Here is a 15,789-nt window from a genome sequence, read left to right on the forward strand (position 1 = left end):
TTGCAACACCCAAGATGGTAATACGATGCTTTAGGGCTAAGGACATTTTATGAAAGTCTATAATGTGGTTGCCGATAACTGTGAAGTGACACCTGGGCTTGTGATCCGACATGTATAAATTTATTACTCTACATTTTGTGGTCGTCCAAGATACCCAATCTATTCCAGCCGTCTTATCGCTGTCTACGAAAAGTCACTGTTTCCCTAGATCCTCGTGCTTCCAAGCCAACTTTTTCCAGTATTTCTCTTGTTGTCGCATACTCGTTCCCACGTACAAGAATTTTTCTACATCAAGTAGACATGTCATTACTTTGTCATTCTCCCTCAATTCCCCAATATTTTGGCGTATTTTCCCTCAGTTTACGCATATTTTCCGTCAATTTTCGTAATTTTATCGATTTTATGTCACTTCTGCTCATGTGATCATGACATCGTTTTTGGCCACGTATTATAAAATTGCTTCTAAATGTAGTACAATCGTCAACACCTAGCGCAGCTGCGCTTTTTTCTAAATGTTTGTGCGCCTGTATCGGCTTCATGTGGAGCCCCCATGGCATGGAGTAGTCTTGGGATAGGATCCGGGTAGAGCTCATAGGTGGACCCACCACGTGTTATGTCAGGGATGCGATTGAGGGTGGAATGACCAAGTATTATGTCCGGGATAGGGTTTGAAGGTGGATCTGGATCCACTATGTGTTGTGGCCGGGTAGGATTCAGCAGCGGATCCAGCTGGGTTAGTGTTCAAAAGTGGATCTACCATAAGTTATGACTGAGATATGGTTCGAAGGTGAATCCATCACGCATTATGACTGGGAAAGGATTCAAAGGTGAATACACTCGCTATATGTCCGGGTTGGTGTCTGAAGTTGGATTCACTGGCGGTAGGTTCAGAGTAGTCTGGGAGTCCCACACGTGAAACTGGTTCAAACACACACAACTGATCTATTGTCTTAACATTTCTCACCATAGTGAGTGGGATAGAAAACTTGCAGGGTGAGTGTATGTCATTTGTTGGAAATATATTTTCTGTATGGGAGTATTAACAGCTTTTCATTCCACGCAATTAATAGATCAGAAACAACACTGCTTTAACGTTATGGCATGCTTACGTGCAGAACTGTTTAGTCTTAGAAGTGTATCTTTATGTTCTACAATCATTTCTCTCTTCCCACTACCTTCTTAGCATAGAATCCAAACGCTATTACAATTTAAATGATAGCGAAAGTGATTTACGTCAAATGTTTCAAACTCCTTCCATCTGAAGCTCCATTGTGTGTAAATCATACGTTTCTTTTTCTTCTTAATCGTCTCTTGTATCACCAAAATATTCTCAAATGTGTCAGGCTCATATCTGCTACACACTAATAAGGAGTGCTAAACTCCTCGGCATGCAAACATCTAGAGAGATCATGTGTAATTCGATGGGTGACGTGAGTAAGATTGGTACGGAACGGTCTTCACAGAATGGTAGTTACAATATTGGAATGAGAATACTGGTCCATATCGCTAGCGTCAGTCTGTACAAGATTGGAACACAGTTATCGTCTTTGCGAAAGCAAAATATCGAGATGTATTGAGCATGTGGAGCTCGCTCTGTTCCTTCATGAGACGTGGAATGTAGTGAGTATCGTACCATCCTACTTCTAGTGAGTTCCAAATTAAATCGGAGACTGTTGCAGGGAAGGTTGGTTAACGACAGAGGATGAGTTACGAGATGCGTAGAGAGAGACCATCTGGAGTTTTGCTCAGGGTCCTTAGCCAATAAGTTCAACGAAGGTGCAGCTTATTTTGAAATAGAGGGCAACGTGCTAGATCTTAGAATTTCCGACTTCAACCTATTAGTGTGCCAATACTTAGAGATTCGCGTCCACATAGTAATAAAATCTTACTGAATTTATAAAGTGTTTTGGCTAAGGAACGTGATGAATAAAAACAGTATTTTTGCCATGTAGTGTAGGCATTGCAACAGGGTTTGCAATATGTCCGCCTGTATGTTACGTTCGCAAAGTAATGGAGGGGATGGTTTAGCAATGATACAAAAATCGTCCTGCAATGTCATTGGCTGATAGCATCGCGAGATCGACGTGAGATGTTTATTGAATCGGACAACTCGTCGAGAGTGGTGGTTTGGAATCCGAGTAATTGAGTAAAATGCGCTGAAATTACGGAAAACCTGGTAAAATTACGAAAATTGATGGAAAATACGTGAAATTGATGAAAATGCAACAACAATGTGTAGGGATGAGGGTATTTACATGCTGCCCTGGTTGTATGGAAAGCATTCCATTCTTCCACCCGTTGGATTGACAACTTATGATGCATACTATCTGTGCTCTATGGGTGGAAGTCCTGCAGAATACCCCTTGTTCCACATGTGCTTATGCATTGTAAACCATAAAAATGAATGATGTAATGTCGAAAGATTTGGTCAGGATGACTACCACCCAGCACACAGAAGAGAGGGACGTGCTGATAGGGAGTTCTCTACCGGGTGATGTCAACGAAGATTTTATAGTTGATAGTGTTACTCCGTTGGATGTTATAAAAATAGCGAGGGGAGACAGAGAGAGGGGGGGGAGGGAGAGAGGGGCTGTGCTGTCTCTGACACCATTCACTGTCGTATTTCTAAAGTAATTCTCATAGGAATACGATGAAATAGATCCGGACATGTACATGGAGATATTTATAGACGTCATTCCATATCGATCTCCGCCCCGATAGCTGAGTGGTCAGCCTGAAGTATTACAGTCCTCCGGGCTTGGGTTCGATTCCCGGCTAGGTCGGGTATTTTCTCCACTCAGAGACTGGGTGTTGTGCTGTCTTCATCATCATTTCATCCCCATCCAGCGCGCAGGTCGCCCAATGTGGCGTCGAATGTAATAAGACCTGCACCAAGGCGGCCGGACCTGCCCCGCAATTCCATTTTTCCATTCCATATCGATGAATTGTAGGTGTTGCTCTTCTGAATTTCTTAGTGTAGTCTGTGTATACTCTGCACAGTTGTGAACTTCCTCTTTTCTCTGCTTCGTGATGACTGGGCGTTGTGTGATGTCCTTAGGTTAGTTAGGTTTAAGTAGTTCTAGGTTCTAGGGGACTGCTGACCATAGATGTTAAGTCCCATAGTGCTCAGAGCCATTTTTTGTGAACTTCCTCCTTTACGTCACTGTGTTACTATTCTCATCGTGATAGCTCTCTACATAGTCATTGATGGGTGAAGGACTAGACGGGCTTCTAACTAATGGAACCGTGCTGTCGGAGCGTGATGGGATTTCGCGAGAATTAACAGTGGACTTGGCGGCCGACACCTCCTTTCCATGGGAATCAACGCTATACATCGAAGACTGGAAGATTCGTGGGAATACGGCAGGTAGGCGATACTCTGACGAAAGGGGAGTTGCGAGGTGACTTCTATACCGTTCTTATAACTGTTGTGGGCAAACATATTACAGCCTCTCACATACATCTGACGAGATGGCTACAAGACGATTGAGGAGTTGGAGCGGTTATCAGGCGTTTTTTCGTTGTGGCTAGACCCTTTAACGAAATTTCAATCTCCCACCTACACAGGGAGAGACGACATTTGTAATTCAAAAACCGAATTTATTATTGAGAGTAGGATAAACCTGATATTTATAACTTCTCTGTGCTGCTACCTTAAGAGACTTCATACGTGAGTTCGAAAGTGAGGAAGTATCATGTGACAGAGGTAGATAGGTTGACTACTCGCTGGCAGTCGCTCTGACCTCTCGCTTGGTAGGCGAGCGTGTGGCTGCTGGTGGATCGGCGTGCAGCTGCCGGGTGAGGCTGCGCGACGACGCCATGTTCCGGTGAGCGGAGTGACTGCGGCTCTCACCAGTCGATGTCATGAGTGGTCTTCAGTCTGAAGAATGGTTTGATGCAGCTTTCCATGCTACTATATCCTGTGTAAGCCACTTCATCTACGAGGAACTACGAGGGCTATCCACAAAGTACATTACGTTTTCGTTTGTGTCCGTTAGGGGCGGGGCTAGCGCGGCCATCTTGGTGTCATGGCATTCCGCCGCTCAGTCGGCATCCTGCCGTGCTAGTGAGAGGTTCGTGCTGTACTCCGTTGAGTTACTGTGACAGTTTGAAATGTCAGCGTTAATTGAAAATGCCGCGAAGTGTGAAGTGCGTGCTGTAATAAGTTTTCTGATTGCAAAAAACTGTACACCGATAGAAATCTATCGGCAGCTGTGTGAAGTGTATGGGGACAACATAATCACTGAAGGTGGAGTACGTCAATGGGTCATAAAATATAAAAATGGCCGAACTAACATTCACGACGAAGAGCGAAGTGGAAGACCCAGCATAGTGACTGCCGAACTTGTCGAAAAAGTCGATGCCGCGGTCCGTGAAAACCGTAATTTCACAATAACGGAACTCTCTATGAGTTTTCCACAAATTTCACGAAGTTTGTTGCACGAAATCATTACCGAAAAGCTTGGTTACCACAAGTTTTGTGCAAGATGGATACCAAAAATCTTGACAGAGATTCACAAAAATCAGCGAATGGCTGCAGCATTAATGTTTTTGGATGCTTACGAGAAAGATGGCGACTCATTACTTGATCGCATCGTTACTGGTGATGAAACATGGGTTAAGCATGTGAACTGCGAGACAAAATTGCAGTCAATGCAGTGGGGCCACACAAATTCCCCCCAAAAACCCAAGAAATGCATGCAGACAATGTCGGCAAGGAAGGTGATGGCGACTGTCTTTTGGGACAGAAAAGGTGTGATTTTTGTGGATTTCCTGGAAAGAGGCACTACAATAAACTCTGAAAGGTATTGCCAAACTTTGCACAACCTCAGAACAGCAATACAAGACAAGCGCAGGGGAAAGTTGGGCTCAAAGATCTTGCTGATTCACGACAACGCCTGGGCCCACACGGCAAATGCTACTCGTGAAGTTCTCGAATCTTTTAAGTGGGAGTTGTTTCCTCATCCGCCGTACAGTCCCGACCTGGCATCCAGCGACTTCCACTTATTCCCAGCAATGAAGAAGTGGTTGGGTATGCAGTGTTTTAATGACGAAGCACAGCTTCAAGAAGAGGTAACCACGTGGTTGAAGGCGCAAGCGGCCGAATTTTACGATGAAGGAATTTCCAAGCTCGTCCATCGCTACGATAAGTGCCTTAATTTAAATGACAACTATGTAGAAAAGTAGTATTGATGTGTGGCTTTCATCTGTATATAATAAAAAAAATTCCAATACTTTATTTATTTTTAATTCCAAAACGTAATTTACTTTGTGGATAGCCCTCGTACTACAACCTACACCCTTCTGATTCTGCTTACTGTATTCATCTCTTGGTCTCCCTCTACAATTTTTACCATCTCCTCCCCCCCCCCCCCCCCCCCAGCTTCCCTCCAGTACTAAATTAGTGATACCCTCATGGCTCAGAATGTGTCCTACCAACTGATCCCTTCTTGCACCACAAATTTCTTTTCTCACCGATTCTACTCAGTACCTCCTCATTAGTTACGTGATGCATCCATCTAATCTTCTAAATTCTACTGTAGCACCATATTTCGAAAACTTACATTCTCTTTCTCTCTAAATTGTTTATCGTTCATGGAAATTGGAAATTTGTGGTAAGATCCTAAGGGATCAAACTGCTGAGATCATCAGTCCATAAGCTTACAACGCTAAGGACCACACACACACACACACACACACACACACACACACACACACACACACACACACGAGGGAGCACTCGAACCTCCGACCAGAGGAGCCACATGAACCATGCGAGGAGCACTCGAACCTCCGACCAGAGGAGCCACGTGAACCATGCGAGGCGTCAGAGACCACGCGGTTATCCCGCACGGCTATGCTATCGTTCATGTTTCCCTTCCATACACCCCAGATAAATACTTTCAGAAAATCTATATTTGATGTTAACTAGTTTCTCTTCTTCAGAAATGCTTTTCTTTCCATTGCCAATTTACATTTTATATCCTCTGTACTTCAAACATCAGTTGTATTGCTACCCAAATAGCAAAATTCATCTAGTACTTTAAGTATCTTATTTCCTAATCTAATTCTCTCAGCATCAACTCTATTTAATTCAATTACATTCCATATCCTCATTTTGCTTTTGTTGATGTTCATCTTATACCCTCCTTTCAAGACACTGTATCCTGTTCAACTGCTCTTCCAACTACTTTGCTGTGTCTGACAGAATTACAATATCATGGGCAACCCTCAAAGATTTTATTTTTTCTCTCTGGACTTTAATTCCTGCTCCAATATTTTTTTTGTTTGCTTTACTGCTCGCTCTCTATACAGATTGAATAACATCGGGGACAGGCTACAACCCTGTCTCACTCCCATCTCAACCACTGCCTTCCTTTCAAGCCCCTTGACTCTCATGACTGCCGACTGGTTTCTGTATAAATTGTAAATAGCGTTTCACTCCCTTATTTTACCCTTGACACATATAGAATTTTAAAGAGATTATTCCAGTCAACATTGTGAGAAGCTTGCTCTAAATCTACATATGCTATGAATGTATGTAGGGTCAGTATTGCCCCACCTGTTCCTACATTTCTGTCTGCATGTGTACATCATGAAACGTTTGGATCAAGGCAGTCAGGTAGATGCAGTATTTCTTGATTTCCAGTAGGCAGTTGACACAATGATGAATCTACAGTTATCATCAAAAGTGCAATTGTATGAATAGCAAGTGAAATTTGCGACTGGATTGATATGGCTCAAGGGAACATGAGGAGCAGAGAAAGAATGGCATAGCCTACACTTCTAGAGGGATAGTGACTGGGGGAATGTTTACTTATTTCTCGCCCAGCACTGGCAACTCAAAGACACGCTGCATCATGCCGATCACCAGCTTTGGCATAAATGAGGCACAGGAGTAACAGGGAATTATAAAAGCAGATTACAGAAACATTCATGTTCAAAGAGTCTCATTACATTACTTTTCTCAATTGGCAGGAATCAGAAACAGAGGACAATGGACATGAAATGCTTTGATTTGTGTACCCTTCTTTCTGTAATCTTACCTACTATACTATAGTACACTGTGCTATGCTACAGAGCCTTATTACATCCTTTTGCTCATCTAAAAGCTCTCTCTCAGTTTGCATAGTTACCCCAAAATATAACCCTTTTTTACTTTTCTCAATTGGCAGGAATCAGAAACAGAGGACAATGGACATGAAATGCTTTGATTTGTGTACCCTTCTTTCTGTAATCTTACCTACTATACTATAGTACACTGTGCTATGCTACAGAGCCTTATTACATCCTTTTGCTCATCTAAAAGCTCTCTCTCAGTTTGCATAGTTACCCCAAAATATAACCCTATATGACATAACTTTTTTTTTGCACTGACTCATTCCAAGAAAGTGTGATACACTTGTGTGGTGTCACCCAAAGAATTAGGTCCCATGTCAAGGTAGTACCTCACAATGAACCCACAAGTAAGGACAGCCACTGCCTGACACAGCAGGAGTGACAGACATCGTTGTACACACACCCTCACCCTCAAGAAGTTCCAGAGCCACCACTGCCGGAAGATTGCTTATGTCAGTGCACAGTGCACTCAGCCCCAGTCTGCAGTCATCACTTACGATGACAGTGTCAGCTTACTTCAGATCCAGTTGTGCGATTTCTATTAGGAGTCAAAACTGTATATCGAAATTTATGCCAGTTGCACACTGAGATGAGTCTATCATTCTGTATGGTGTCATGTGATAAGTTATAGTGTTCAGTGACAAAAAAATGAAATGATTGTATGGCATTGCTGGCAGGGAGGCCCATCTGGGGAAGTTCAGCTGCCGAGTGCGAGTCTTATTGCAGTCGATGCCACATTGGGTGACTCGTGTGCTGGTGACGGGGATGAAGTGATGATGAGAACAACAGTCCACAAGTGCAGAAAATCTCCAACCTGACTGAGAATCGAACCCAGACCTGCTGCATGGGAGGCAAGCACGTAACTACTCAGATAAGCAGGTGGACTGATCAGTGAGAATAAGAAACACGCAGACATTCCTGTGGACATGGATTGTTTCCAAGTTAAGTCTTAAGATTGTTTAAGTTTTAATAAAATGATCTAATATTATGTGTGTGTTATAGTTTCCACTCCAGAAGTGAATCTAAGTTAACTAGAACTAACTACACTGCCAATGGGAACATCTCAATTTGTTTCTTTCTCCAGCACTACAAGTTGTGTAACTGAAATTTATTATAACTATATCTTCCTTCCATCTCCTTTAAATGTTGGACATCTGTCATATGTTGGACATCTCTCTTAAAACCATGATCAGATATTGGTCACCCATTCTAGAATATTGCTTAAGTGTGTGGAAGCATAACCAAACAGGACTAACAGGGGATAGTGAACATATACAGAGAAGGGCAGCATGGATGGTCACAGGAATGTTTGACAGTTGTCACAGAGATTCTGAAGAAACTGAACTAGCTGACTGTTGAAGAGACGTAAGCTACCCCAAGAAAGCCCACTTAGAAAATTTCTAGAACTGGCTTTAGGGATATACTACAACCTCCTTACATATTGCTACTGTATAGATTGTGAGAAAAGTATTATATTAATTGCAGCATGTATAGACACATTTAAACAACCATTTCCCCCACACTTCATATTTGAATGGAACCAGAAAAACCCTAATAACTGATACAATGGGATGTACCCTCTGCCATGCACTTCACAGTTGTTTGCAGACTATAGGAAAATAATGTAAGCACACATTTACTCCAATAGCAATGGTCCAGCTTAAAGAAAGGATGTGTCAAACGACATGTTTACATATACAGGGTGTAACGAGATTAAGTCCAGATATTTCTATTGGTGAATGGGGATGAAGCACTGAACAATATTAGATCAGTATTTATGTCATTTACAGACAATAATCACAGCTATTACAAGTCATGTGTTTTTAAGTTGGATAGTACCTCAAAGTGCATGTTGCGAAAGCAAGCCATTAATGCTTATTTTCCTCTGAGCAACAGGTCAGGTATTGAAGTGTGGACACATAAAGGTTGGTCTAGACAGGCATAGCTGAGTAGGCGGCAGCTTACTTAAAAACTCCAGCACTTTTCCTCTTGGTCAGCTTGTAAGAGCATTGCTTGCAGAAGGCAACGATCTGGCTATGAATTAGGACACATTGGTTAATCTATCAAAATGGTTCAGTGTGATCCTTCCTAATATGCTACAATCATTCTGCATGTTAAGTTACAGTGAGCATTGTTACTTCAGAGAAAACATGAATGTGTGCACCCCATAGAGGTGGCTTAATAGCAGACAGTAACTTTTCCCTACAGTTCATAGTCTAAAACTGTTTCAGATCTGCACAAACACACACAGAGGCTGCCCTCAATTTGAAGGAAAATAAAATTTAATTTGTAGTAGTGGGAAATCTTATGTAACTTTTACTATTTTACAATATCCACTTGCCAACAGCCTCTGTCTCAGGTTATCCAAATCAAAGTAATAGTCATAAATGATGCTTGAGGACAATGCGAGTCAATGAATTTTCACTTTTATCAATTTGGCAGCTGTGTGTACCTGAACAAAGGAAACGGAAAGAGGACTAACCATGCAGGGAAGGTGTAAAGAAAGATCTTCCAATTGAAATTACATTTATTTCTAATATTTTATGTTCAGAAGATGGTTCTTCAAGCATCTATTAGTACTACAATTTACTGACTCATGTTACTGACCAGAGTAAAACTCTGATTATTATAAGAAATATTAATTGACTACAATTTACAGTTATCATCCAAGTGCTATTGCCAGCAACTCACCTGGATGCTTCCACAGTACAAAAGTAAGTTATATCAGGAGTAGGAAAAGATAAGTTCATTTTACAGAGTGATTACTGTTTACAATAGAGCACAGTTCTCCACAGCTTAGTCAAAGATATTCTATATATACATTCACTTTAATTAATTAAAATGTGATTAAAATGTGTGTATTGGTACTATAAAACTCACATATTTACATTGTCTTAATGCTACTGTCATATACTGAGAAATTTGGTGGCTCTGAAAAATGTTCACTATACAGTTTAATATAACACGAATTAGTTACAAATTCTTGCATGTTTTGAGCAAGAATGGAAAATTTACCTAGAAAATATTTGGCACATTGAATTCACATTCAGCTTCTCCCTTCACCTGGAAGAAGTTATTATACTTATGTTTAACCATTAAATATCAACATCTCATTTGTTACTACTATCACTCTTTACAATACATGACAGTGAAAGATGTCAACATAATTACTGAATGTAACACATAAAATAAACCTGGCTTATTCGGTTAAAAATGTGTAACATATTATAGAACGAGGTGGACTGAAGTCTGGTAGGTTGGCAGCATTGTCATGTTTATGAATGAAAAAGAAACAGAGACAGAGACCATCGTAAGCTCCGGTACCCATATAAGTTAATTACTGACATTCACCAGCTCTATAGATAATTAAATGTGGACTAGCAATTTAATTCAACAATGCTGTCAGTTTTTCAATAACAATGTGTAGGTTTCTGCCATCTTTGTAAGTTTCAGTAAAAGCTGTCTAGACACATGACTATTTCATGATGTTTTGATACTAACCAACATTACATTTACTGTCGCAAACAGCCATCTTCAGTGGCATGTACCTACTACTTACCCAGTGACACTCATTAACTTACACATTAATGTTGCTTGTTAGCCCTATGATCACTTGTTGAAAATTCATTGAATTTTTTTAATGATGTAAGTTGGTAGACGGACATTGAAATTTTTTATTGATGGCAATTTTTACTCAATTTTTTAATGGGCAATATTGTCAAAGAGCACACTCCACTGTGACTCAGTGCTGATTCTGCGAGGGCCACTGTTTGGCTGAGACAACATAGTGTGCCATGTGCTTTAAGCCACAATATGGATTGTCAGTTGTCACCACATAATCTGCCCAAGACAATGGGCACCCATATCATCATCACAATTTGCGCTAAAGGGCTACTTTCCCACCTCAGTTGCATCTATTGTCTTTCTCTCAAAAGGCACTGGTCCCTCAGGTGGTACACAAGTTTTCTGGCACTGCAGTGACTGTGTTTTCATTGTGATTTATGCCACTGTCGATTTACTACGTGCCTGAGACACACGTGCCTTTCTTGCTACATTAGGCATATATTTCAGCTCACCCCCTATCGCCATTGTATACCAATTCACAGATATTGTATTGCTAGTTGATCACATCTCAGTGTATGTTGTTAGTTTGTACACTGGTCTGAAGCCTATTGGCAGGAAGTCTTTCTGACATGTCCATTGGCTCTCTGAATCTGCGATGAGGAGACCGTTGTTCTGTCTTCTACTTGCTGTTGGCTTTATTTTGTACTGGCACAATATTGTGCATTATTGTTTAATGTACCCTCTGGTTCAGAAAGTACAATACAGTTTCCATTCTATCATGATGCTTCCAATGTTCTTTGTTTTCCCTCTTTGAAACTACGTATTGTCACCACGTATAATCACAGATTTAATCAGCCATCTCTGAAAACTCAATCTCTGAGGTAAAATAAATTTTCTGCTAACTTCCTTTGTAGACTTGAAGTACAGTATGTGTAATAAAAACTATGAAGTTATGGGAGATGGTGGTGGTGGTGGTGGTGGTTGGGATGTTTAAGGGGGACTAAACAGCTAAGGTCATCAGTCCCCCATTCCAAAAACAGGCGAGACATAAAGTCGCGGAGCAGATAAAACCCCAAGGGGAAGGAGACTCCCGCCCCCCCCCCTCCCCCCAAGGCACTAAAGAACACAAATTAGGCAACGAACACTACAGAAAAGAAGAGTACAGACAAACACCAGACAGAAAGAAATAGAAGAAAAGATGGCCAGAGACTGGTTGACTGACCACAAGAACAAAAAAATGGAAAAAGTCAACCATCCGACGACACACCAAAACAGCAACAAATATTGAGAGATGCGAGGACAAAAGACACAGAAAGGGAAAGGTGCAGGACCCCCCTAAATGGAACCATAGAAAGGACTACCACGGATAAAATGTAAAACATTGTCAGCCATGGAGGCATCGTCACATAAAATCAAAGGCAAAGTGCCCGGGAGATTAAAAGACTGCCGGAGGCTGCGCAGTCGGGGACACTCCAATAAAATGTGGGCGACCATCAGCCGGGACCCACACCGACACAGGGGGGGATCCTCCTGACACAAAAGATGGCCGTGCGTCAGGTAGGTATGGCCGATGCGCAGCCGAAACAAGATTACAGAGTCCCTGCGAGAAGGCCGCAGGGAGGAGCGCCACACATCGGTCGTCTCCTTGACAGCCCGCAGTGTATTCGGGGATGTCATGCCACGCCACTCAACAGACCACATCCCAAGCACCTTACGGCGCAACACCAGCTGCTGATCACGAGCCGTAAGGCCGATCTCCAAAGCTGGGGCGTCGATCGCCCCTTTGGCCAGCCTGTCAACACGTTCGTTCCCCGGGATGCCAACGTGACCTGGCGTCCAAACAAAGACCACCGAACGACCAGAGCGGGTAATGGTGGAAACAGACTCCCGAATACAGGACACCAGAGGAGAAGAGGGATAGCAGCGGTCGATGGCCTGGAGGCTGCTCAGGGAGTCACTGCAGATGACGATGGACGTACCTGAGCAGGAACGCGTATGCTCAAGAGCGCGCAATATGGCCACCAGCTCTGCAGTAAAAATACTGCAGCCAGCTGGCAAGGAGCGCTGTTCAACATGGGCAGTGTGAGCAAAAGCGTAGGCAGTGCGACGATCAACCAGGAAACCATCAGTGTAGACAGTCTCACAGCCCGGAAATGAGGCGAGGAGCGCAAGAAAACGGCGACGGAGGGCCACAGGTGGAACCGAGTCCTTGGGTCCCTGTGCCAAGTCCAGACGGACGGACGGCCGGGGCAAACACCAGGGAGGTGTAGGTGTACGGACCCGGAAGGGAGGCAGAAGAGGGAATGAGCCCAGTTCCGACAGCAGGGACTGGACGCGGACAGCTATGGAAAGCCCAGACCGAGGTCGCCGTTCTGGCAGATGGAGGACCATGGCAGGGAAAAGCAGGCAAAGATTGGGATGGCCCGGCGAGCAATGCACGTGGACAGCATAGTCGGCGAGCAGTCGATGGCGGCGAATCCGCAGCGGGGGAACCCCGGCCTCTACCAGTAGACTACCCACGGGGCTCGTACGGAAATCGCCAGTTGCAAGCCGAGCCCCACAGTGGTGTATGGGGTCTAACATCGTCAACACTGAGGGTGACGCAGACCCATAGGCCAGGCTCCCATAATCAAGCCTGGACTGCACAAGGGCTCTGTACAATCGCAACAGCGTGCAGTTATGGGAGAGTTAGCACCATTAGTTCCTTTTGTCGTCCACAGTATCGAAGCAACTTCTGCCTAGCAGCATGTTTAGCAATATTGTAAAAGAAATATTTATTGGCAACACACTCATTGTCCTTGGCATTTTGCTCTCATTCTGTAATTTTTGCAGCACTGATTTAATTTCATGGCTACAGTGGGCTACCTCAAAGTATACACTGAGTACTGTCAGAGTTATGTGGCAGAAGTAATGTACTGTTGTACCCTGTTGAATAACTTTAGACACGTTGGTTTTCATGTTTAACAACTGACTGAAGGAGAGAATTTTTTTAGTTTAGTATAAAACTGTAAATTGTTTGGCATTGTTGGACCAGCATTTCTTCTGGTCTTACTCTGCACATAGCCAGACATAAGTAAGAGACTTATTATTATGCAGAGAAATTGGGTAAGCTGTCATCCTCCACACTTCTAGAGCAGTTTTTTTCTTTTTTTATAAGAGTCTAACAAAATTAACTAACTTTTTCACCAAAAGAAAAAACTTAAAAGTGACCAAATAAATTAACATCCTAAATAATGTTGTTACTTAAAACTAAGATAGTGAATAAAAACATTTTAATAAAGCTTGCATTTTTCCTCTTTATAAACACACACACACACACACACACACACACACACACACACACACACACACACACAGAGAGTCACTTTCATTTCATTTAAAAATTGACTGACACTTACATACTATTGAAAATGACACTGCAATAATTACAGTTCATTTCTGAAGCAGTAAAACTTCATAGGGCAATTCTCTTCTTCAATTCCTTGACTTGGTCCAGCATATATATATATATTTACTTACATTATAGCAACAATAAGTTGCCATTTAAACTTCTTTATTGCTCAGAACTTGAACTAATTTCACAGACTAACCTGAATAAATATGATTTAATTTAAAAAAATATTACCATAGTTGCAGCTCTGAACTATAACTACTATATAGTATATACCTAATCACAACCTCTACAAATGTTATGACTTACATGTACATTGAAATAAATGTAGATATTGAAACAAATTTCTTAATAAAAGCACAAATTCTGATATTGAACAATTTTCAAACGACACTGGACCACATATGCTGATGTGTATTCCACATGATACAAGACAACTGAATTTGAGGAGTCTATAAAACTACTCAGTTGCTGACCACTGTGTTCCACCACAAAAATAGATGACGTGATTTACAACAATTATATCATTACTGGAGATGTGTATATCCAGGGTGTGAAATAAATAAGCATAGTAGCATGGAGTTACAGTAATCTAAGCTTCCAGAAACCTACTGTGAAATTCTGAAAACAGAACTTCTACACCTGTGTACACAATACATTAAAATGCAGTGTAGTATGGTATAGAAACATTATGTACTATTACCAGTATAATAATTTCTACAATTTTGCTGGAGTTAGATGGGTATACTGCTTTACAATAACCAAATGTTTTACATTTACACGTGGACTAGTTATTTTTATTGTGATCACTGCATGAAAGCATATTGTCATTTAACTAAGATACATGAATGAAATTTTTTTAAATAACATGATTCCAGCTTCTGTACTTTTGTTAGAAAACTATGTACGGACATTAATAGCTATTTTAAATAACTCAACTTCTTATGTGAAAAACAAGTAATAGCATGCTCAAATTAAAATCAAACCCAGAGAGAAACTTGCGAGCAAAGACAAAGAATCTGTGCATCAATTTTCACTATTCAAATTATCGCAGTTATCAAGCTGCTTATGTGCAGACTGCATGAAAATATTAAGTGACCAGCTTCAGCTTAAATAATACATGTATTGTCATCAAAAAATAGGAACGCAGATGTGCTTGTTACAGGATTGACATAAACTGTTGCACTGACTATTTTGTACATAATGTTGCAAATTGTTTTTCATGCTTCTTATGGAGATTAAAACTTTTTTATAGCAATACTTTTCACAACAAAACGGCACAGATCTACATACTTTTTTCCCACATTGTGTACTAAATATTTACTATTAACATTCCTTTTAATACAGTATATGTTATGTACATGCAATGTGAAGTGCTTTTGGAAACTAATTAAACAAAGTCAGTTGTTCCATTCTCAACAGCATACATCAGTATGGAACTGGATATAATGCTGGGTTTGCCTTGAGTTTGTATGGATACTTATTTTTTGTAACTGGAATGTTGTTTGTAAACTACTTTTGCTTTCCTAAGCAGTTACAGTGCAGTATCTAGCAGAGCTATTCCTAGATACAAGGAAATAGATTACGTAAGTTACTTCATATTAGCCCACCCAGCCAGCCGTGCGGTCTAACGTGCTGCTTCCCTAGTGGGAAGGCGTGCCGGTCCGTGGCACAAATCAGCCCAGCGGATTAGTGTCAAGGTTCAGTGTGCCAGT

Source organism: Schistocerca americana, chromosome 8, assembly GCF_021461395.2.
Source record: "Schistocerca americana isolate TAMUIC-IGC-003095 chromosome 8, iqSchAmer2.1, whole genome shotgun sequence".
NCBI classification, from domain to species: Eukaryota; Metazoa; Arthropoda; class Insecta; order Orthoptera; family Acrididae; genus Schistocerca; species Schistocerca americana.